A 22,404-nucleotide genomic window follows, 5' to 3' on the forward strand; every position below is an offset into this window, starting at 1 on the left:
CCTTTGAAGGTACTGTGTATGTTCTCTTTTTTCTTCTGGCTGCTTTCAAGATTTTCTCCATATCTTTGATTTTCTTTGAATGTAAACGTTTTGAGGTTTGTCAAGCATCTTCACCTGTGGATTGATGTCTTTCTCTTTGGGAAACTATTGTCTGATATCTCCTGAAAAATGTCCCCCCTTTTTTTTCTCTATTAGCCACTCCCATTGCACAAATTATAAAAATCTCTCATGATGTCATCTTTTCACCTCAATGCATATACAATGTTATGTACTATTCTATCTTTCCATTCAATGATCCTTCTATCAATATATAATGTGCATATCCTAATAATTTAAAGTAAATTTTAGTTCTTAATTTTAGTTATAATATCTTTCAACTTTAGAATTTCCATTTAATTATTTTTCATAGATTTCAAATCTTTAGTAAAATTCTTTGCCTTTTAACTTATTTTCCTGAACTTATACATAGTTATTTCTAAATCTAAATCCTATAGCTTCAATATCATGAACACCTCTGTTTCAATTTTGTTGGTCTCCTTTTCTCTGAATTTTCAAACATTGTTCCTATCTCCTAGCATGCCTGTTAATATTTGATTGAAATTTAGATATTTATTAAAATATTTTTTGGAGACAATGATTTCTTTTTTGCCTCATAGAGAATTTAATTTCTGAGAGGCAGTTAGGGAGGTGTCACATCACCTTAATAAAACAGAAGATGAAGTTATTTAAGGCTTGGCTTGGCTTTTTGTGAATACCATTATTTTTCCTTAATCTATTTCTAGGGCTACTTGTAGGGCATAGCGTTTCAGGGAACTCAACTGAAAACCCAAAGTATCCTTTCTTTGGTAAACCATGAATTCCAAATTTTAACACCCACTTCTGTAAGACTGATGAGAGCTTGACTCACCCTTTTAGTCTCTTAGCTATTGTTTTCTGCTTACTTTCTTATCCTCTCATACTATTTAGCATAGGAATTAACAAATACCTTCAGGAGAAAAACATTGAATAATACAAAACTCAATATGCTCCCTTTCTCTCTGAGATCTTTAATTCCTTGGGTCCTTAATTCCTGGAAATTTTAGCTGCTTTCCAATATTGTTTGAAGAATGACTTTGTGATAGATCTGACATTTAGTCATTTTTGTTAAGATGATTATTCTGATGGAATGCTCTCCCATATCCGGAAGCGGAAGTGAACCATTTACTTCTTAACTGCGTAAATAAGTTACATATCCTCCCAATGCAAATCCATTATCATTGTCCTTAATGTATGCTTCATTTAAAAGATAAATTATTAAAATGTTGACCTCTAAATTGATGAATCTAAAATTTAATCTATACTGAGTTGGAGACAGAAGAATGACCCACAAATTAGAATGTTGAAGGATGTTATGAGAAAACACCAAAACTGTGGTCATGAAATTACTTTCTTCTCTTAGATGATTACTGCTGCTTCTAAATCTTAATAGGTCTAGTTTTAAAGCTGTACTTTCAGTAACAAATTTGATAATGAATTCATTTCAATCTTTAAAGTTGTACATGTATTATAATGTATAAACATTTTTGTAAAGGAGTGTATTTATGTAATTTATGAATAAAAAATCCTTTTCTTTTTTTTTTTAACCTGGTAGAGGTATGAGTAGAAAAGCATTTAAAAAATGCTGTAATAGAAACCACACACTTAAAAATTTTTGTGAACTCGAGACTTTACTTTCAGGAACTAATTTCTACTAGATTTTATCTACCTGGAAGAAAGCTAAAGGCTTTAGTCTTACTTAGTGAAATGTTAAAATCAAATAATGATATATTGTGCAGATCACAATTAGGAATTTTATTCTATGCTGATAACATCCACACATCTCTTTTGTTCTTGATTAGCTTCAACTATATATATTATATTCATGTAAGTGGGAATCTATATTCTTTCAGAAACTTTGAAGTCCATAAAAGAATATTTTAATTAAGTAGTTTTATTGATCAGTTGGAGAAATATTTTAGGCATTAAGTAAGATGCTAAATTCATTTTCTGAACTGGTATATCCTCTCAATTTTTATTTACTTGAATTGTCAGGACTATTGAGAAAATGAAGGTTTATTAAAGGACTCCTATTAATTTAGCTTGACTACCATTGAATCTTATAATCAGCTTCATATTTTAGCATGAATAACATGCAATTTTGCAGCTTGGGAAACAACATTTGGTTTTTACATCTTTATCAACATCAATCCAAGGCTGCTTGTTACTTATTAAACAGCACAATTTGGTTTAAATTCAGCTCATCAAATATGAGGTTCTCATCTCTCTGTTTGAGATAATTTGACTTTCTGGAAAAAAAAAAAACTATCATGTTGATGTACGATTCATTAACAAAAAAATCAAGCAGCTATATTTTACTATAGGTTTTGCACTCAGATTTTCAAAAACTTCTGCAGTTTCTACTTTGAAATACTAAAGTCCACCTGTGCTCATATTAGGAAGGCAAAATTTATGCATTTCCTCTATGGCAGATAACAGATTTAATATTTCTATACATCTTTAAGAAGAAGTTAGAGAGCTTGGTTTTCCATACATGGCAATCATCTTCTTTAACTGGCAGCATTCATGACAGAATAAACTCCATTAACTTGTCCTATTAGTGCTCTGTGCAGTCAGCAAGACCAAGGCTGCATAAAATGATGAAATGACTAACAGACTTCCTCAGAGCCCTGCCGAGTGCTTTCTGCCACCCAGAATATATAATTACTGCTCACATAAACAGGCAGAATTTAGTATTCTATTGCTCAGGCAGTCCCTGGAAATCCAAGAAGGTTCTTAATGAGAGGAATAAAAATAAAGTCTTTTCTGTCTGTGCATAGAGAGTCGTTTATTATACTTTTATTATAGACCTATTATATTAAAAAATAAAACTGTTCAGTAAAACCTAATCCTTTTTTCCATTGGCTAATATGATGATCAAACAACTTGGCACACCCTAAAGAGCTTCAGATTGAAGAGGTTTTCTGACTAGATGCCTCCCTAAAGCCTATTCGTTACTTGTGGACAGCAGAGCACAAGGTGAGCCAATAACAGAGGAAATGGGAGCTAATGAAGCCAGCAGACCAGAGGATACTTGACCGAATATAATTAAATAGAAGACAGATATTACATCATTAAAAATAATCCCAGTTAAGTGTTTTAAACCAGGTAGGTATCTTGCTCTGCAGATGGCGTAGCTGTTAGTACTTATCTGAAGAGAGGTATTCTCTTCTGGAATAACTTGTGCAAGAAGGAACATTAGTCACTTCAGAGATATAAATAGCGTTTTTCTTCCCCTCTGCCTCCATTTTCTGCTGCTTGCCTTTACCCTCTGCAACCCTCCCCTTCCCTGCCCATTTGAGGTGAAAGCTAGCTTCAGAGCTGACTAGCTGCATAGACCTGCCAATATAAACCTTGAGTACATTACATTTTAGTCTAACAAAATATAGGAAGCATGAAGCTAAGCAATCATAAAGGGAATGATTGAAAGGAAGAGTCAGAACAGATGTAGAATAGGAGAAGCATGAAAAAAAATCAACATTAAAATCAAATCCAGGTCACTTTTTGCTAGCAAGAATGAGTTTATGATTTGCAGATTGAATATAACTAAGAAGAAAAGTATTTTTCATAACAATGACATATATTCAGCCTTTTTTTGGAAAAGAATTCTTTTTTATATTACAGCAGTATCTTGTCTTGCCCTTGTATTTAAAGGTCTTTTTGCATTTCCATTATAAGTCCCTAGATTGAATGTTTTGTAACTTGGCCACAAAAATTCACTGCAGATAGAAATTTTAAATTCAAGATATTATTCTTGTGGTGGATTTTCTAGACTATTAACATTTTTCATGCATCCTTTTGTGAGTTAATAGGACTATATAACTTGTTTAAATGTTCTAGTTATAGAGAACTATTAATCCTTCCCCAGTTAAGAGTCTTTTATCTGAAATAAAATTAAAATTTAAATGATGGAATACTGTCTTCTGAATCAGTAATTTCATGTTTGTAACATGCATGTTTTCAGGAAGTAAAAAAGAATGATTTGAATTTATTAGATAAGCTGCATAAATCATGCAATCGGAACAGAAGTTATTTTTAGCTACACAGAATCACTGAAAATTAGAATAATAAAGAACTTAAAAGTCACTTAATTTGGTCAGGACACAGTAATTACTCCAAGCAACAAGTAAGGTATATGGGCCTGCTATGGGACATAGTAAAAAAAATTTTCTTAAATTTAGCTCAGGATGAAATTATGGTTTTTGTCCATGAACAATGGATGAAGGCCATCATTTCCTTTAGGGTAAGTTCAAATGTCATAGTGTGTCTAATATGATTTCCACTTGCCTTCAGAAGAATGCCAAAAGAGAGTATATTGTATTTATATATTACTATTCAATATCAAGCTTTATGCCATCCTTCATAATTTTTTTCCTAGTTTGCTTAGAAATTTGTTTAGGAGAAATGATAAAAACTGTGGCCTAAAATAAGGTATGTTTGATTAATGATGTATATCTCTGCTCATTTATGTTACAAGAACATTAAACAAAGTGTCAAATATGAGTTTTAGCCAGTACCTTCTGTTGACAAATCTAGACAAGTGAAGAGACAACTCAAATAACTTTTTGCCTAGGCTATTTGCACTATGTGTAGAGAGGATGCAACACACAAATCTTAATTAGAAATAAAAATAAACAAGGTTTGATAAATAGGAAAGGGGTACAACAAACTGAGATCAAAAAGATGAGAAATATAATGAGTTTATCTGAAAGCACTAGGAATTTGTAGTGGTCTGGAGATGCCCAAGGGTATCTTTAATTTTCACATTTTTAATACAGCAATCTGATGTTAGTTAATAGTTGAAGCCATAAGATTATGAGAAAAGAGGTAGAATGAGGGCAGTACCAGAAACCTGAAGAATGCCTTGAAAGACACTGAGAAGAAAGAGTCAGAAATAGAACAAGATATGTTTTGGGTTACATACATTTAAAGTGGAGAAAGTTAAAAAGAAAGGTAAGTATCTTAAAGCACAAGAGAAACAGATAAGAAGACAAGTACTAAAGAGTCTACTTGCTTTGGTAATAAAGAGGTCAAGAGCAAAGTTGATTCAGTGAAGTGGTTGGAAGAGATTCATAATTACCATAGGTTGAAGACTGAATGGGAGGCGAGCACATAGAGCTTGAAGTGCCATGACAGTAGGACCAGCTTTATCTTGTTTTTCATAGTATCCCCATGTGTACCACAGAGCCTCACATAAGAAAGGTTTTCAGTAATAGTGTGTTAACAGATAGATAGAGATTGACTGATTCATCACTATTCTTTCCAGAAATGGAATTGAAAGGAGAAGAAAATAAGTTGAGCCAAAGCCACAGGGGAATGCCATATTTAAAAATTTTATTTTCTTATATTTCCGTGTAGAAATTGTAAAGAAGTTCTCAGCGTTAGGGAATGAAAATTTGAGTATATAAGAATTGGTGGAGAGCTAAATTATGAAACAAAGTCTATGACATTGACAGAGTATAAGATGAAGGTTAACAGTGTGGCAGTCTTATCCCCTAACCCTGGAGAGAAAGAATTGTGGTTAGATGTCATATAGATCAGTGCATATGAGGGAAATTTCCAAAGTGTTACATAAATATAACACAGATTTAATATTTCTTAATATAGAAGGCGGCAAAGTAACATCATGAGGGTAAAAAGCAGAAAGTTGGGTACAGATTGTAAGAAAAGTTGTGAAATTTCAGAAAGGAGAAAGATTATAGTTAACAGGCAAGAAAAAAAAATTGATAAGCAGTACTAAAGTTTAACCTGAAGTTAAAATCATCAGTTTATAATATAAGCTATTTACAAAGCTAAGAGACTTCAAAGACTAGATATACCAGATAAGACAGACTGAAAAAGAAGATAAATAATTCTAGGGGGGGAGTAGGGGCAAGATGGCGGAAGAGTAAGACACGGAGATCACCTTCCTTCCCACAGATACAGTAGAAATACATCTACACGTGGAACTGCTCCTACAGAACACCCACTGAACGCTGGCAGAAGACGTCAGACCTCCCAAAAGGCAAGAAAATCCCCACGTACTTGGGTAGGGTAAAAGAAAAAAGAAATAACAGAGACAAAAGAATAGGGACGGGACCTGTGCCAGTGGGAGGGAGCCGTGAAGGAGGAAAGGTTTCCAGGCACTAGGAAGCCCCTTTGCGGGCAGAGACTGCGGGTGGCAGAGGGGGGAAGCTTCGGAGCCGCGGAGGAGAGCGCAGCCACAGGGGTGCGGAGGGCAAAGTGGAGAGACTCCCGCACAGAGGCTCGGCGCCAACCAGCACTCACCAGCCCGAGAGGCTTGTCTGCTCACCCGCCAGGGCAGGCGGGGGCTGGGAGCTGAGGCTCGGGCTTTGGTGCTAGCCGGGAGAGAGTCCGGGAAAAAGTCTGCAGCTGCCGAAGAGGCAAGAGACTTTTTCTTGCCTCTTTGTTTCGCGGCGCGCAAGGAGAGGGGATTCAGAGCGCTGCCTAAACGAAATCCAGAGACGGGTGTGAGCCGCGGCTATCAGCGCGGATCCCACAGCAACAGGGGCACAGAGGGAAAAACGGAGAGATTCCCGCACAGAGGCTCAGCTCCGAGCAGCGCTCACCAGCCCAAGAGGCTTGTCTGCTCACCCGCTGAGGCGGGTGGGGCTGGGAGCTGAGGCGCAGGCTTTGGTCGGATCGCAGGGAGAGGACTGAGGTTGGCGGCGTGAACACAGCCTGAAGGGGTTGGCATGCCGTGGCGAGCCGGGAGGGAGCCGGAGAGGAGGTCTGCAGCTGCCGAAGAGGCAAGAGACATTTTCTTGCCTCTTTGTTTCTGGGCGCGCAAGGAGAGGGGATTCAGAGCGCTGCCTAGACAAACTCCAGAGGCGGGCGCGAGCCACGGCTAACAGCGCGGACCCCAGAGACGGGTGCGAGCCGCGGCCATCACCGTTGACCCCAGAGACTGTTAGGAAATGCTAAGGCTGCTGCTGCCGCCACCAAGAAGCCTGTGTGCGAGGACAGGTCACTCTCCACACTGCCCCTCCCGGGAGCCGGTGCAGCTCGCCACTGCCAGGCTCCTGTGATCCGGGGACAACTTCCCCGGGAGAACACACGGCGCGCCTCAGGCTGCTGCAACGTCACGACGCATCTGATGCCGCAGGCTCGCCCCGCCTCCTCCGTACCACTCCCTCCCCCGGCCTGAGTGAGCCAGAGCCCCCGAAGCACCTGCTCCTTTAACCCCGTTCTGTCTGGGCGGGGAACGGACGCCCTCAGGCGACGTACATGCAGAGGCGGGTCCAAATCCAAAGCTGAACGCTGGGAGCTGTACGAACAAAGAAGAGAAAGGGAAATCTCCCCCAGCAGCCTCAGAAGCAGCGGATTAAAGCTCCACAAACAACTTGATGTGCCTGCATCTGTTGAATACCTGAATAGACAACGAATCATCCCAAATTCAAAAGGTGGACTTTAGGAGCAGGATATATTAATTTCCCCTTTTCCTTTTTTTGTGAGTGTATATGTGTATGCTTCTGGGTGAGATTTTGTCTGTATAGCTTTGCTTTCACCATCAGTCCTAGGGTTAGGTCTGTCCATTTTTTTTTTTTTTTACTTAAAAAAATTTTTTTTCCTAATATATGTTTTCTTAATAATTTTTTCCATATTTTCTATTTTTAGAAATTAAAAAATTTTTTAATAAGTTTTTTCCTATTTTTTATTTTAAAAAATTAAAATTTTTTTTTCTTAATACATTTTTTTCTTAAAATTTTTTTTCTTATTTTTTACTATAAAAAATTAATAAATCTATTTTTAAAAATTAAAAAAAATTTTTTCTGAATACATTTATTCTTAATAATTTTTTTTCTTATTTTTTATTGTAATAGCTTTATTTATTTTATTTTATCCTCTTTTTTTCTTTCTATTTTTTTCTGCCTTATATTCTGAGCTGTGTGGATGAAAGGCTCTTGGTGCTCCAGCCAGGCATCAGGGCTGTGCCTCTGAGGTGGGAGAGCCAACTTCAGGACACTGGTCCACAAGAGACCTACCAGCTCCACGTAATACCAAACGGCAAAAATCTCTCAGAGATCTCCATCTCAATATCAAGACCCAGCTTCACTCAACGACCAGCAAGCTACAGTGCTGGACACCCTATGCCAACCAACTGGCAAGACAGGAACACAGCCCCATCCATTAGCAGAGAGGCTGCCTAAAATCATAAGGCCACAGACACCCCAAAACACACCACCAGACGTGGATGTGCCCACCAGAAAGACAAGATTCAACCTCATCCACCAGAACACAGGCAATAGTCCCCTCCACTAGGAAGCCTACACAACCCACTGAACCAACCTTACCCACTGGGGACAGATACCAAAAACAACGGGAACTACGAACCTGCAGCCTGTGAAAAGGAGACCCCAAACACAGTAAGATAAGCAAAATGAGACGACAGAAAAACTCACAGCAGATGAAGGAGCAGGGTCAAAACACACCAGACCTAACAAATGAAGAGGAAATAGGTAGTCTACCTGAAAAAGAATTCAGAATAATGATAGTAAGGATGATCCAAAATCTTGGAAATAGAATAGACAAAATGCAAGAAACATTTAACAAGGATGTAGAAGAACTAAAGAGGAAACAAGCAACGATGAAAAACACAATAAATGAAATTAAAAATACTCTAGATGGAATCAATAGCAGAATAACTGAGGCAGAAGAAAGGATAAGTGACCTGGAAGATAAAATGGTGGAAATAACTACGGCAGAGCAGGATAAAGAAAAAAGAATGAAAAGAACTGAGGACAGTCTCAGAGTCCTCTGGGACAACATTAAACGCAACAACATTCGAATTATAGGGGTCCCAGAAGAAGAAGAGAAAAAGAAAGGGAATGAGAAAATATTTGAAGAGATTATAGTTGAAAACTTCCCTAATATGGGAAAGGAAATAGTTAATCAAGTCCAGGAAGCACAGAGAGTCCCATACAGGATAAACCCAAGGAGAAACACGCCAAGACACATATTAATCAAACTGTCAAAAATTAAATATAAAGAAAACATATTAAAAGCAGCAAGGGAAATACAACAAATAACACACAAGGGAATCCCCATAAGGTTAACATCTGATCTTTCAGCAGAAACTCTGCAAGCCAGAAGGGAGTGGCAGGATATACTTAAAGTGGTGAAGGAGAAGAACCTACAACCAAGATTACTCTACCCAGCAAGGATCTCATTCAGATGTGATGGAGAAATTAAAATCTTTACAGACAAGCAAAAGCTGAGAGAGTTCAGCACCACCAAACCAGCTTTACAACAAATGGTAAAGGAACTTCTCTAGGCAAGAAACACAAGAGAAGGAAAACACCTACAATAACAAACCCAAAACATTTAAGAAAATGGGAATAGGAACATGCATATCAATAATTACCTTGAATGTAAATGGATTAAATGCTCCCACCAAAAGACACAGACTGGCTGAATGGATACAAAAACAAGACCCATATATATGCTGTCTACAAGAGACCCACTTCAGACCTAGAGACACATACAGACTGAAAGTGAGGGGATGGAAAAAGATATTCCATGCAAATGGAAATCAAAAGAAAGCTGGAGTAGCAATTCTCATATCAGACAAAATAGACTTTAAAATAAAGAATATTATAAGAGACAAAGAAGGACACTATATAATGATCAAGGGATCGATCCAAGAGGAAGGTATAACAATTGTAAATATTTATGCACCCAACATAGGAGCACCTCAATACATAAGGCAAATACTAACAGCCATAAAAGGGGAAATCGACAGTAACACAATCATAGTAGGGGACTTTAACACCCCACTTTCACCAATGGACAGATCATCCAAAATGAAAATAAATAAGGAAACACAACCTTTAAATGATACATTAAACAAGATGGACTTAATTGATATTTATAGGACATTCCACCCAAAAACAACAGAATACACATTTTTCTCAAGTGCGCATGGAACATTCTCCAGGATAGATCATATCTTGGGTCACAAATCAAGCCTTGGTAAATTTAAGAAAATTGAAATCGTATCAAGTATCTTTTCCGACCACAACGCTATGAGACTAGATATCAATTACAGGAAAAGATGTGTAAAAAATACAAACACATGGAGGCTACACAATACACTACTTAATAACGAAGTGATCACTGAAGAAATCAAAGGGGAAATCAAAAAATACCTAGAAACAAATGACAATGGAGATACGATGACCCAAAACCTATGGGACGCAGCAAAAGCAGTGCTAAGAGGGAAGTTTATAGCAATACAAGCCTACCTCAAGAAACAGGAAACATCTCGAATAAACAACCTAACCTTGCACCTAAAGCAATTAGAGAAAGAAGAACAAAAAAACCCCAAAGCTAGCAGAAGGAAAGAAATCATAAAGATCATGTCAGAAATAAATGAAAAATAAATGAAGGAAACAATAGCAAAAATCAATAAAACTAAAAGCTGGTTCTTTGAGAAGATAAACAAAATTGATAAACCATTAGCCAGACTCATCAAGAGAAAAAGGGAGAAGACTCAAATCAATAGAATTAGAAATGAAAACGGAGAAGTAACCACTGACACTGCAGAAATACAAAAGATCATGAGAGATTACTACAAGCAACTCTACGCCCATAAAATGGACAACCTGGAAGAAATGGTCAGATTCTTAGAAATGCAGAAACTGCCGAGACTGAACCAGGAAGAAATAGAAATATGAACAGACCAATCACAAGCACTGAAATTGAAACTGTGATTAAAAACCTTCCAACAAACAAAAGCCCAGGACCAGATGGCTTCACAGGTGAATTCTATCAAACATTTAGAGAAGAGCTAAGACCTATCCTTCTCAAAATCTTCCAAAGTATTGCAGAGGGAGGAACACTCCCAAACTCATTCTATGAGGCCACCATCACCCTGATACCAAAACCAGACAAAGATGTCACAAAGAAAGAATACTACAGGCCAATATCACTGATGAACATAGATGCAAAAATCCTCAACAAAATACTAGCAAACAGAATCCAACAACACATTAAAAGGATCATACACCATGATCAAGTGGGGTTTATCCCAGGAATGCAAGGATTCTTCAATATACGTAAATCAATCAATGTGATACACCACATTAACAAATTGAAGGAGAAAAACCATATGATCATCTCAATAGATGCAGAGAAAGCTTTCGACAAAATTCAACATCCATTTATGATAAAAGCCCTGCAGAAAGTAGGCATAGAGGGAACTTTCCTCAACATAATAAAGGCCATATATGACAAACCCACAGCCAACATTGTCCTCAATGGTGAAAAACTGAAACCATTTCCACTAAGATCAGGAACAAGACAAGGTTGCCTACTCTCACCACTATTATTCAACATAGTTTTGGAATTGTTAGCCACAGCAATCAGAGAAGACAAAGAAATAAAAGGAATCCAAATCGGAAAAGAAGAAGTAAAGCTGTCACTGTTTGCAGATGACATGATACTATACATAGAGAATCCTAGAAATGCTACCAGAAAACTTCTAGAGCTAATCAATGAATTTGGTAAAGTAGCAGGATACAAAATTAATGCACAGAAATCGCTTGCATTTCTATACACTAATGACGAAAAATCTGAAAGTGAAATTAAGAAAACACTCCCGTTTACCATTGCAACAAAAAGAATAAAATATCTAGGAATAAACCTATCTAAGGAGACAAAAGACCTGTATGCAGAAAATTATAAGACACTGATGAAAGAAATTAAAGAAGATACAAATAGATGGAAAGATATACCATGTTCCTGGATTGGATGAATCAACATTGTGAAAATGACTCTACTACCCAAAGCAATCTACAGATTCAATGCAATCCCTATCAAACTACCACTGGCATTTTTCACAGAACTAGAACAAAAAATTCACAATTTGTATGGAAACACAAAAGACCCCGAATAGCCAAAGCAATTTTGAGAACAAAAAATGGAGCTGGGGGAATCAGGCTCCCTGACTTCAGACTGTATTACAAAGCTACAGCAATCAAGACAGTTTGGTACTGGCACAAAAACAGAAATATAGATCAATGGAACAGGATAAAAAGCCCAGAGATAAACCGATGCACATATGGTCACCTTATCTTTGATAAAGGAGGCAAGCATATACAGTGGAGAAAAGACAGCCTCTTCAATAAGTGGTGCTGGGAAAATTGGACAGATACATGTAAAAGTATGAAATTAGAACACTCCCTGACACCATGCACAAAAATAAACTCAAAATGGATTAAAGACCTAAGTGTAAGGGCAGACACTATCAAACTCTTAGAGGAAAACATAGGCAGAACACTCTATGACATACATCACAGCAAGATTCTTTTTGACCTAGCTCCCAGAGAAATGGAAATAAGAACACAAATAAACAAATGGGACCTAATGAAACTTAAAAGCTTTTGCACAGCAAAGGAAACCATAAACAAGACCAAAAGACAACCCTCAGAATGGGAGAAAATATTTGCAAATTACGCAACTGACAAAGGATTAATCTCCAAGATTTACAAGCAACTCATGCAGCTCAATAACAAAAAAAGAACAACCGAATCCAAAAATGGGCAGAAGACCTAAATAGACATTTCTCCAAAGAAGATATACAGATGGCCTACAGACACATGAAAGAATGCTCAACATCATTAATCATTAGAGAAATGCAAATCAAAACTACAATGAGATATCATGTCACACCAGTCAGAATGGCCATCATCAAAAAATCTAGAAACAATAAATGCTGGAGAGGGTGTGGAGGAAAGGGAACTCTCTTGCACTGTTGGTGGGAATGTAAATTGATACAGCCACTATGGAGAACAGTATGAAAGTTCCTTAAAAAACTAAAAATAGAACTACCATACGACCCAGCAATCCCACTACTGGGCATATACCCTGAGAAAACCATAGTTCAAAAAGAGTCGTGTACCAAAATGTTCATTGCAGCTCTATTTACAATAGCCAGGACATGGAAACAACCTAAATGTCCATCGACAGATGAATGGATAAAGAAGATGTGGCACATATATACAATGGAATATTACTCAGCCATAAAAAGAAATGAAATGGAGGTATTTGTAATGAGGTGGATGGAGTTAGAGTCTGTCATACAGAGTGAAGTAAGTCAGAAAGAGAAAAACAAATACAGTATGCTAACACATATATACGGAATCTAAGGGAAAAAAAAAAAAAAAAAAAGGCCATGAAGAACCTAGTGGCAAGACGGGAATAAAGACACAGACCTACTAGAGAATGGACTTGAGGATATGGGGAAGGGGTGGGGTGAGATGTGACAGGGTGAGAGAGTGTCATGGACATATATACACTACCAAATGTAAAATAGATAGCTAGTGGGAAGCAGCCGCATAGCACAGGGAGATCAGCTCGGTGCTTTGTGACCACCTAGAGGGATGGGATGGGGAGGGTGGGAGGGAGGGAGATGCAAGAGGGAAGAGATATGGGAACATATTGTATATGTATAACTGATTAACTTTGTTATAAAGCAGAAGCTAACACACCATTGTAAGGCAATTATACTTCAATAAAGATGTTTAAAAAAAATAAATAATTCTAGGATTAGGCATTTAGGGTAAAAAAATAAATAAATAAAAACAAGTGTTTAAATTAATTGAGCAGTTCCGATGACCATATTTTGGGATGCTTAAAATAAAGCCAGGAGGTCTCTGGCTGTGTAATAAGGGAAAGATCAAGAAGTTAGAGACTTTTAGGAGGTTACAGTACAAGTATTAATGAACTGAGAGCATGAGATAGAAGGGATAAGTGATTTGATGAGGTAGTGAGATATTAGCATTTTATATGTATGAGGTGGAGAAAGATGTTAACCCTCAGGATATGGCTATGGAAAGTCAGTGGCTAAACGCACAAGGGTGAAAAATACTGGAATTGAATGGATCATTTCAATTCCAGTAGTATACTTTTTTTCATTGAAGTATGTTTAATTTAGAAAATTGTGTTAGCTTCAAGTGTACAGCAAAGTGATTCACGTGTGTATTTTTTTTCTGATTCTTTTCCATTATAGGTTATTATGAGATATTGAATATAGTCCCCTGTGCTATAGTAAGTTCTTGTTGTTTAGGATCAAACTACTTTTTAAGCTAAGATGTAAGAGAGGTTCTCCACATAGGTATTAAAAGGACCAAGTGGTGCCACACACCTTGAAATAAAGAAGAAGTCAATAAGCTAGATGCAAAGTACTGATAGAAGGCTAGACCAGTTATTAATAGTAATAAATTCATTCAGGAAGTATAGCTGGCAGTGTAATCCAATGGCTTGGGATTCAAAGTAAGAGTGGTTTTTACATGAGAATAGACCCAAGGGATAGTGCAAATATTGAAAAGGAAAGCTGTTTAGAGATATTTAGGACAAAGGAATCATTTTTGATTTGAGGATAAGGCAAGTTACACAAAAACTAAATGTAACTTCATTACAATTAAAACTTCAATTTACGTTTGTTTGCTTTTAGTCCAAAATTTTATTGTGTGCATTTTGTATCAGTCCATGGGTTATTTACTGTGGATGTCTAGATTATTAAGAAAATTTCTGTGTAATTGAGGAGTTCACAAACTATTAGGAACTCACAGTTTATCTGATCTCATAAATGGAAGAGTTTTCCCATATAAGGGAATCAATAAACATAAAACCTATTATTATTTTTATCCATAATTTGCATTAATTGTTTACTTAGAATCTGCTAATGGCTGTCATTGTTTTATGAAGTGGAATCAAACCTTATTCCTCTCCTTAAGGGGATAATAACTTATTTGTAAGTAAAATGAAAGAGTAATATGACATGTCACATAAATGATAGACAGTAAGTGTTTCAGGAGTTTGCAAAGGGAAATTGGACCATGTTATCTCATTTTCCTGTGTTTCAAAGAATGCTGTCTCAATAATCACCATTCTGTTTTTGTTTTGATGAAAAGTAAAGTTAAAAACATTCTAGAGGTATTTTATAGAATGTCCTCACACATTCTAGAGGGCATTGTAGAAAACAGAGCATCCTCTGAAGTTTCTCTTTCCCTGCTAGATTTGCCTAAGGGAGTAAAGATAATTATGACGATGAGCTGTATCTTTATTATTGTAATTTATTGAGTGTTAATGGTACACTCAACACAGTAGTAAATAACAGAAAGAAAATGATCACTCCAGCCTCAGGTCAGAGGCAGAACACAATTACAAACACAGATATAGAAGGGGAGGGCAAGCCCAACACTCAGTGGCATTGTAGAAAAACTAAACATAGACTAGATCACTTAAGCTGACCTAACAAATATGTGAGACATAAGAGAATAAATTGAGGAAGATTAGTGATTAGTGAAGGAATAAATAACACTTCAAGATTGTGAAATAATATGGGACCAAATCAACCAGACCTTGGAGGCCAGTCATAATTTCAAATATGCAGTTCATTCTCAGATTAGATCTCACATCATGCATCCTAGGCTTTGATATGAAATTTATGGTTGCCACTGTGAAAATGAATCATCTTATGTATTGAATAACTCAGAAGTCCTCAGTGAGATTGCAGGAAAAGTTTAGCAATAAATTAACAATTATGGATGAGATGGGAGATATGAGTGCTATAAGAACAAGAGGACTTAACCAAGTCTGGAGGGGTCACAGAGATATATATGTGGCGGTGTGATTCTGACTTGTAGATTGGGGTGTAGAAGAAATTTGTCCAGAGAGAAAGAGGATGAAAAGCAGAAAAAGGGTGAGAGAGAGTGTAGCAGAGTAGTGATACTGGAGAGTGGAAACTACCTGGTATATAAAAACTTTTTAATTTTTGTCTCAATCTTTTCCTGAAGTCCATATGCAATTCTATCTTCATCTTCATTAGACAGCCTAGTACCTTTAAGATAAATTCCTTTTTTTTTTTTAAGGGTTCTGTTAGTTATAAACAACGAACCTTAATCCTTGATAATGCTTTGATATCCACTGATACCAGGAAACAGTTAAAGTCTGACATATTTATAATATTCAAGAAAGGCAAATAACAGTAAAGATGGTTCAGTGGGCTAGGATACGGAACTGTTAAATGAAGCAGTCTAGAAAAATTAGGGTTAATATAAGATGTTATGTTTTAAAATGTGAGATGCCGTTAAGAACATGAACATAGTGAACGTGGTGTTATTCATCTAATTCTACCATACAGGTATTTAGGTCAATTCCTTGAATTTTAACAGATGGGGGTATTACTTAGCAAAACGTTATTAAATTTTTAAATTTTTTACTTTGGGAGCAGCAGAAACTAAATGACAAAAAATCTTCACTATAAATATGATGAATTGAATATGAAAACCTGGGATAATTTTTCATACTTTTTTTGTGAGAATTTGCCTTCTCTGCCTAATCTCTGGGTATATAAAACTGATTCATTTCAAGATGTAATTTAAAAATCTTGTATCTTTATTTTTTAAATTATTTCAGCTGAAAGTATCTCTTCTCCTGTGATGTCATAAAAACTTATGTATAGATTTGTTTTCTTTTATGAATCCTGCTTTTGGTGTTTTATCTAAAACAAAACAAAATAAACAAAAAATAACAACAAAAAACAAAACTATCACCAAAATCAAGTTTACAACGGTTTTCTCCTATACTTTCTTCTAGGAGTTTTATAGTGTGCATTTCACATTTAGATCTACAAAACACCTTGAGTTTATTTTTGTTTGTTTGTTTGTTTGTTTTAGGGCAGTGACCATTCTATGATATACCACTATATGTCAAATTCATTTCAAGGATCTTTGGCAAAACCAGAACTTACATAAGGATGTCAAAGTAAAAATCATACCAGATAAATTTAAGTGGGCAAGGAAGACTCTATTCAAGGTCATTGTGATAGAGAGGCCAGAAATCAATCTGAGCTCACTCAACTCTGCTGAGACAATAGGTGGGAGAGTTTTTAAGAACTGAGGTGGGGATGGGGGTTGTAGACCATCTTTTTTTGCTAATTGACTATACCAAAAAGATAAATAAACTTTCTTGTATCTTCATGATGGTATGTAGTTTTACAACTTGGAGTGATGTGTCCACCTAAGTTAGTCTCCCCCTACCCACAGAATCAGAAATAAGGAGACTATCTTCCTTGCTAGTTATATTTTGAAGAATAGCCCTCAGGTCCTTAAGAAAAACATTATTGTGTTGTAAAACTGACAAGAAGTATTTTAAAGTATCTCAAACAGGCGGAAAAAATTTTTCAGTTATAAATTTTCTAAAGTAAATAATCTAAGAAGAGGGCAGTCAGGGACCTAAAGTCAAGAAGAAGCCATTTAAAGTTTAGTTAAACTGAGGGGAATGGTAAGGCTGTCTTCATCAAGGACAATGTCATCATTGTCCTTTTAAGAGGTCTAGTACATTAAAGTGTTAGTTTATGTTTTGTCAAAAACAATAACCTAAATAGGTTAATATTTCATTATAATTTCTTTTTCCAAGTCATTCCTAGAAAGAAGCAGAGTTTCTAAAATACTTGTGATATCATTTCAATTGATAAAACTCCATAATTTTAAGTTGTATGAAAGCCTTTTTAAAATTTTTTCTTGAAAACCACCAATATTTGATAACTCTTAGTCCTCATGTCTAACATATAGAACTATAGGCTCCATATTACAAGAAATCTAGAATTTAGGATAGTGTACAAATACATGTCATTAGGTGTATCTATAATTTCCTCATTTTGCATATTTTGAGAGTTTTTTTTTTTCCTCATACCACTCTCATGAACGATGCATTTGGACTCTGAGATTTGGATATAATGTCATTAATTAGTAATGAACTGTCTCACAATAATAATACACTTCTTTTTCAATTGAGGTATAATTGACATAAAACATTATGCTAGTTTCAGGTGTACAAAATAATGATGTGGTATTTGTATGTATTGTGACTGGTCCTCACACTAAGTTTAATTAACATCCACCACCACATGTTATAAATCTCTTTTTCTTATGATGAGAACTTTTAAAAGCTACTCTCTCAACAACTTCCAAATATACAGTAGAGTATTAAATTTTTATTAATTTTTATTGGTGTAGAGTTGCTTTATAATGTTGTGTTAGTTTCTGCTGTACAGCAAAGTGAATCAGTTATACGTCTTATTAACTATGGTCACCATGCTGTACATTACATCCTCAGGAATTATATAATTTTATAACTGGATGTTGTTTGTGCCTTTTAACTACCTTCACCCATTTTCTTCACCCCTCACATGTTTTTTTAATTTTACATATCATACCGCTATCTATACCTTTCCTGGAAAGACTGCAGTTCATCCAGTTTCACTGCAAACATGGTGAACATCTCATTCATGGAGAGAGAAATATATATATATATTGCTCTTGAATTACACTTTTCCTCTATATTTTATCCTTTGGAAATTAATTGTCCTTCTTAATTAGCTCTTGGATTTAATTTTAGCAATTCTATGAATAAAAACTCATAGATAAAAGCAGATAACGGTGACTCTACTGCTGTGATCTTTGTTCAAAAACAATTGAAGGGAATGTCTACTAGTTTAGGAGGACATTCAAATGAAAATATATCCTGCATTCTCTTTAGCTAAGGCCTGTTAAGCAATGTGGTAGGGACTGTCTCTTATCATGCATAAAAATCAGTGACCTTTACTCTTTTTTTTCTTTTTTTTAAATTTATTTTTGGCTGTGTTGGGTCTTCATTTCTGTGCAAGGGCTTTCTCTAGTTGTGGCAAGCGTGGGCCTCGCTTCATCGCAGTGCACGGGCCTCTCACTAACGCGGCCTCTCTTCTGGCAGATCACAGGCTCCAGACGCGCAGGCTCAGTAGTTGTGGCTCATGGGCTTAGTTGCTCCGCGGCATGTGGGATCTTCCCAGACCAGGGCTCGAACTCATGTCCCCTGAATTGGCAGGCAGATTCTCAACCACTGCGCCACCAGGGAAGCCCGACTCTTACTCTTTTTTTTTTTTTTTTAAACATCTTTATTGGAGTATAATTGCTTTACAATGGTGTGTTAGTTTCTGCTTTATAACAAAGTGAATCAGTTATACATATACATATGTTCCCATATCTCTTCCCTCTTGCATCTCCCTCCCTCCCACCCTCCCTATCCCACCCCTCTAGGTGGTCACAAAGCACCAAGCTGACCTACCTGTGCTATGCGGCTGCTTCCCACTAGCTATCTATTTTACATTTGGTAGTGTATATATGTCCATGCCACTCTCTCACCCTGTCGCATCTTACCCCTCCCCCTCCCCATATCCTCAAGCCCATTCTCTAGTAGGTCTGTGTCTTTATTCCCATCTTGCCACTAGGTTCTTCATGACCTATTTTTTTTTTTCCCTTGGATTCCATATATATGTGTTAGCATACTATATTTGTTTTTCTCTTTCTGACTTACTTCACTCTGTATGACAGACTCTAACTCCATCCACCTCACTACAAATACCTCCATTTCATTTCTTTTTATGGCTGAGTAATATTCCATTGTATATATGTGCCACATCTTCTTTATCCATTCATCCGATGATGGACACTTAGGTTGCTTCCATGTCCTGGCCATTGTAAATAGAACTGCAATGAACATTTTGGTACATGACTCTTTTTGAATTCTGGTTTTCTCAGGGTATATGCCCAGTAGTGGGATTGCTGGGTCGTATGGTAGTTCTATTTTTAGTTTTTTAAGGAATCTCCATACTGTTCTCCATAGTGGCTGTATCAATTTACATTCCCACCAGCAGTGCAAGAGTGTTCCCTTTTCCTCGCACCCTCTCCAGCATTTATTGTTTCTAGATTTTTTGATGATGGCCATTCTGACCAGTGTGAGATGATATCTCATTGTAGTTTTCTTTTTTTTTGTTTTAGAAATTCACGTTCTTATTTATTGATTGATTGATTGCTGTGTTGGGTTTTCGTTTCTGTGCGAGGGCTTTCTCTATTTGTGGCAAGTGGGGACCACTCTTCATCGCATTGCACAGGCCTCTCACTATCGCGGCCTCCCTTGTTGCAGAGCACAGGCTCCAGATGTGCAGGCTCAGTAATTTGTGGCTCACGGGCCCAGTTGCCCCGTGGCATGTGGGATCTTCCCAGACCAGGGCTCGAACCTGTGTCCCCTGCATTGGCAGGCAGATTCTCAACCACTGCGTCACCAGGGAAGCCCCTCTCATTGTAGTTTTGATTTTCATTTCTCTAATGATTAATGATGTTGAGCATTCTTTCATTTGTCTGTTGGCAATCTGTATATCTTCTTTGGAGAAATGTCTATTTAAGTCTTCTGCCCATTTTTGGATTGGGTTGTTTGTTTTTTTGTTATTGAGCTGCATGAGCTGCTTGTAAATCTTGGAGATTAATCCTTTGTCTGTTGCTTACTTTGCAAATATTTTCTCCCATTCTGAGGGTTGTCTTTTGGTCTTGTTTATGGTTTCCTTTGCTGTGCAAAAGCTTTTAAGTTTCATTAGGTCCCATTTGTTTATTTGTGTTCTTATTTCCATTTCTCTAGGAGCTGGGTCAAAAAGGATCTTGCTGTGATTTATATCATAGAGTGTTTGGCCTATGTTTTCCTCTAAGAGTTTGATAGTGTCTGGCCTTACATTTAGGTCTTTAATCCTTTAATTTTGAGTTTATTTTTGTGTATGGTGTTAAGGAGTGTTCTAATTTCATACTTTTATATGTACCTGTCCAGTTTTCCCTGAACCACTTATTGAAGAGGTTTTCTTTTCTCCACTGTATATGCTTGCCTCCTTTATCAAAGATAAGGTGACCATATGTGTGTGGGTTAGTCTCTGGGCTTTCTATCCTGTTCCATTGATCTATGTTTCTGTTTTTGTGCCAGTACCAAACTGTCTTGATTACTGTAGCTTTGTAATATAGTCTGAAGTCAGGGAGCGTGATTCCTCCAGCTCCATTTTTCATTCTCAAGATTGCTTTGGCTATTCGGGGTCTTTTGTGTTTCCATACAAATTGTGAAAATTTTTGTTCTAGTTCTGTGAAAAATGCCAGTGGTAGTTTGATAGGGATTGCATTGATGCATAGATTGCTTTGGGTAGTAGACTCATTTTCACAATGTTGATTCTTTGAATCCAAGAACATGTTATATATCTCCATGTATTTGTATCATATTTAAATTCTTTCATCAGTGTCTTATAATTTTCTGCATACAGGACTTTTGTCTCCTTAGGTAGGTTTATTCCTAGATATTTTATCCTTTTTGTTGCAATGGTAAACGGGAGTGTTTTCTTAATTTCACTGTCAGATTTTTCATCATCACTGATGAACATAGATGCAACAATCCTCAACAAAATACTAGCAAACAGAATCCAACAGCACATTAAAAGGATCATACACCATGATCAAGTGGAGTTTATTCCAGGAATGCAAGGATTCTTCAATATACGCAAATCAATCATCGTGATACATCATACTAACAAATCGAAGGAGAAAAACCATATGATCATCTCAATAGATGCAGAGAAAGCTTTTGACAAAATTCAACACCCATTTATGATAAAAGCCCTGCAGAAAGTAGGTATAGAGGGAACTTTCCTCAACATAATATAGGCCATATATGACAAACCCACAGCCAACATTGTCCTCAATGGTGAAAAACTGAAACCATTTCCACTAAGATCAGGAACAAGACAAGGTTGGCCTCCCTCACCACTATTATTCAACATAGTTTTGGAAGTGTTAGCCACAGCAATCCAAGAAGAAAAAGAAATAAAAGGAATCCAAATTGGAAAAGAAGAAGTAAAGCTGTCACTGTTTGCAGATGACATGATACTATACATAGAGAATCCTAAAGATGCTACCAGAAAACTACTAGAGCTAATCAATGAATTTGGTAAAGTAACAGGATACAAAATTAATGCACAGAAATCTCTTGCATTCCTATACACTAATGATGAAAAATCTGAAAGTGAAATTAAGAAAACACTCCTGACCCTTACTCTTGAGGAGCAAAATGGGAAGTCAAGCCATAGTCAGGATGAAGAAGTTATATTAATAACTTGGAATGGTGGGTAGAATATTCACCTTGGCCCTAGGAGTTTTTGTGAACCCTCTCGAGTTAAAGGATATGCCCAAAGATAGCCAGGAATTTGAATATCTCCAAAGAGATGGGACCTCTGATCACTGCTCTGATTCAGGAGCAATAGGATTACATATTTCTAATCAGATTCAAGGTAGAAGTTTTATTTATGACTCCCATTTGGAAGGGATTAGGGCACAGAGCACCTAGATGGGGTCACAGATAATTCTGGAAACTCAAAATTCACTAGTGAGAAGGTAGAAAGATAATTATTAAAAGAGTATCCTGTGTCTTTTAAAATTTCTCATTCTTCCCTCCTTATGAGCCCTTTCCTAATAAACAAGG

The 22,404-nt window shown here is 36.6% G+C and overlaps 2 long non-coding RNA genes across 2 annotated transcripts in view; both read left to right on the forward strand.

The window, feature by feature from the left end:
- The window catches only part of LOC309615764, a 254,050-nt gene extending 240,770 nt beyond the window's left edge, over positions 1-13,280 (forward strand). The window contains exon 2 of the long non-coding RNA XR_014237060.1: positions 13,133-13,280. This is a non-coding gene — a long non-coding RNA (uncharacterized lncRNA). The remainder of the gene's footprint in view (positions 1-13,132) is intronic.
- Positions 1-22,404, forward strand: part of LOC309615737 — a 712,050-nt gene that overhangs the window by 482,724 nt on the left and 206,922 nt on the right. The window lies entirely within an intron of this gene.

This window comes from Balaenoptera borealis, assembly GCF_965194805.1.
Source record: "Balaenoptera borealis genome assembly, chromosome: 18".
Lineage (NCBI taxonomy): Eukaryota > Metazoa > Chordata > Mammalia > Artiodactyla > Balaenopteridae > Balaenoptera > Balaenoptera borealis.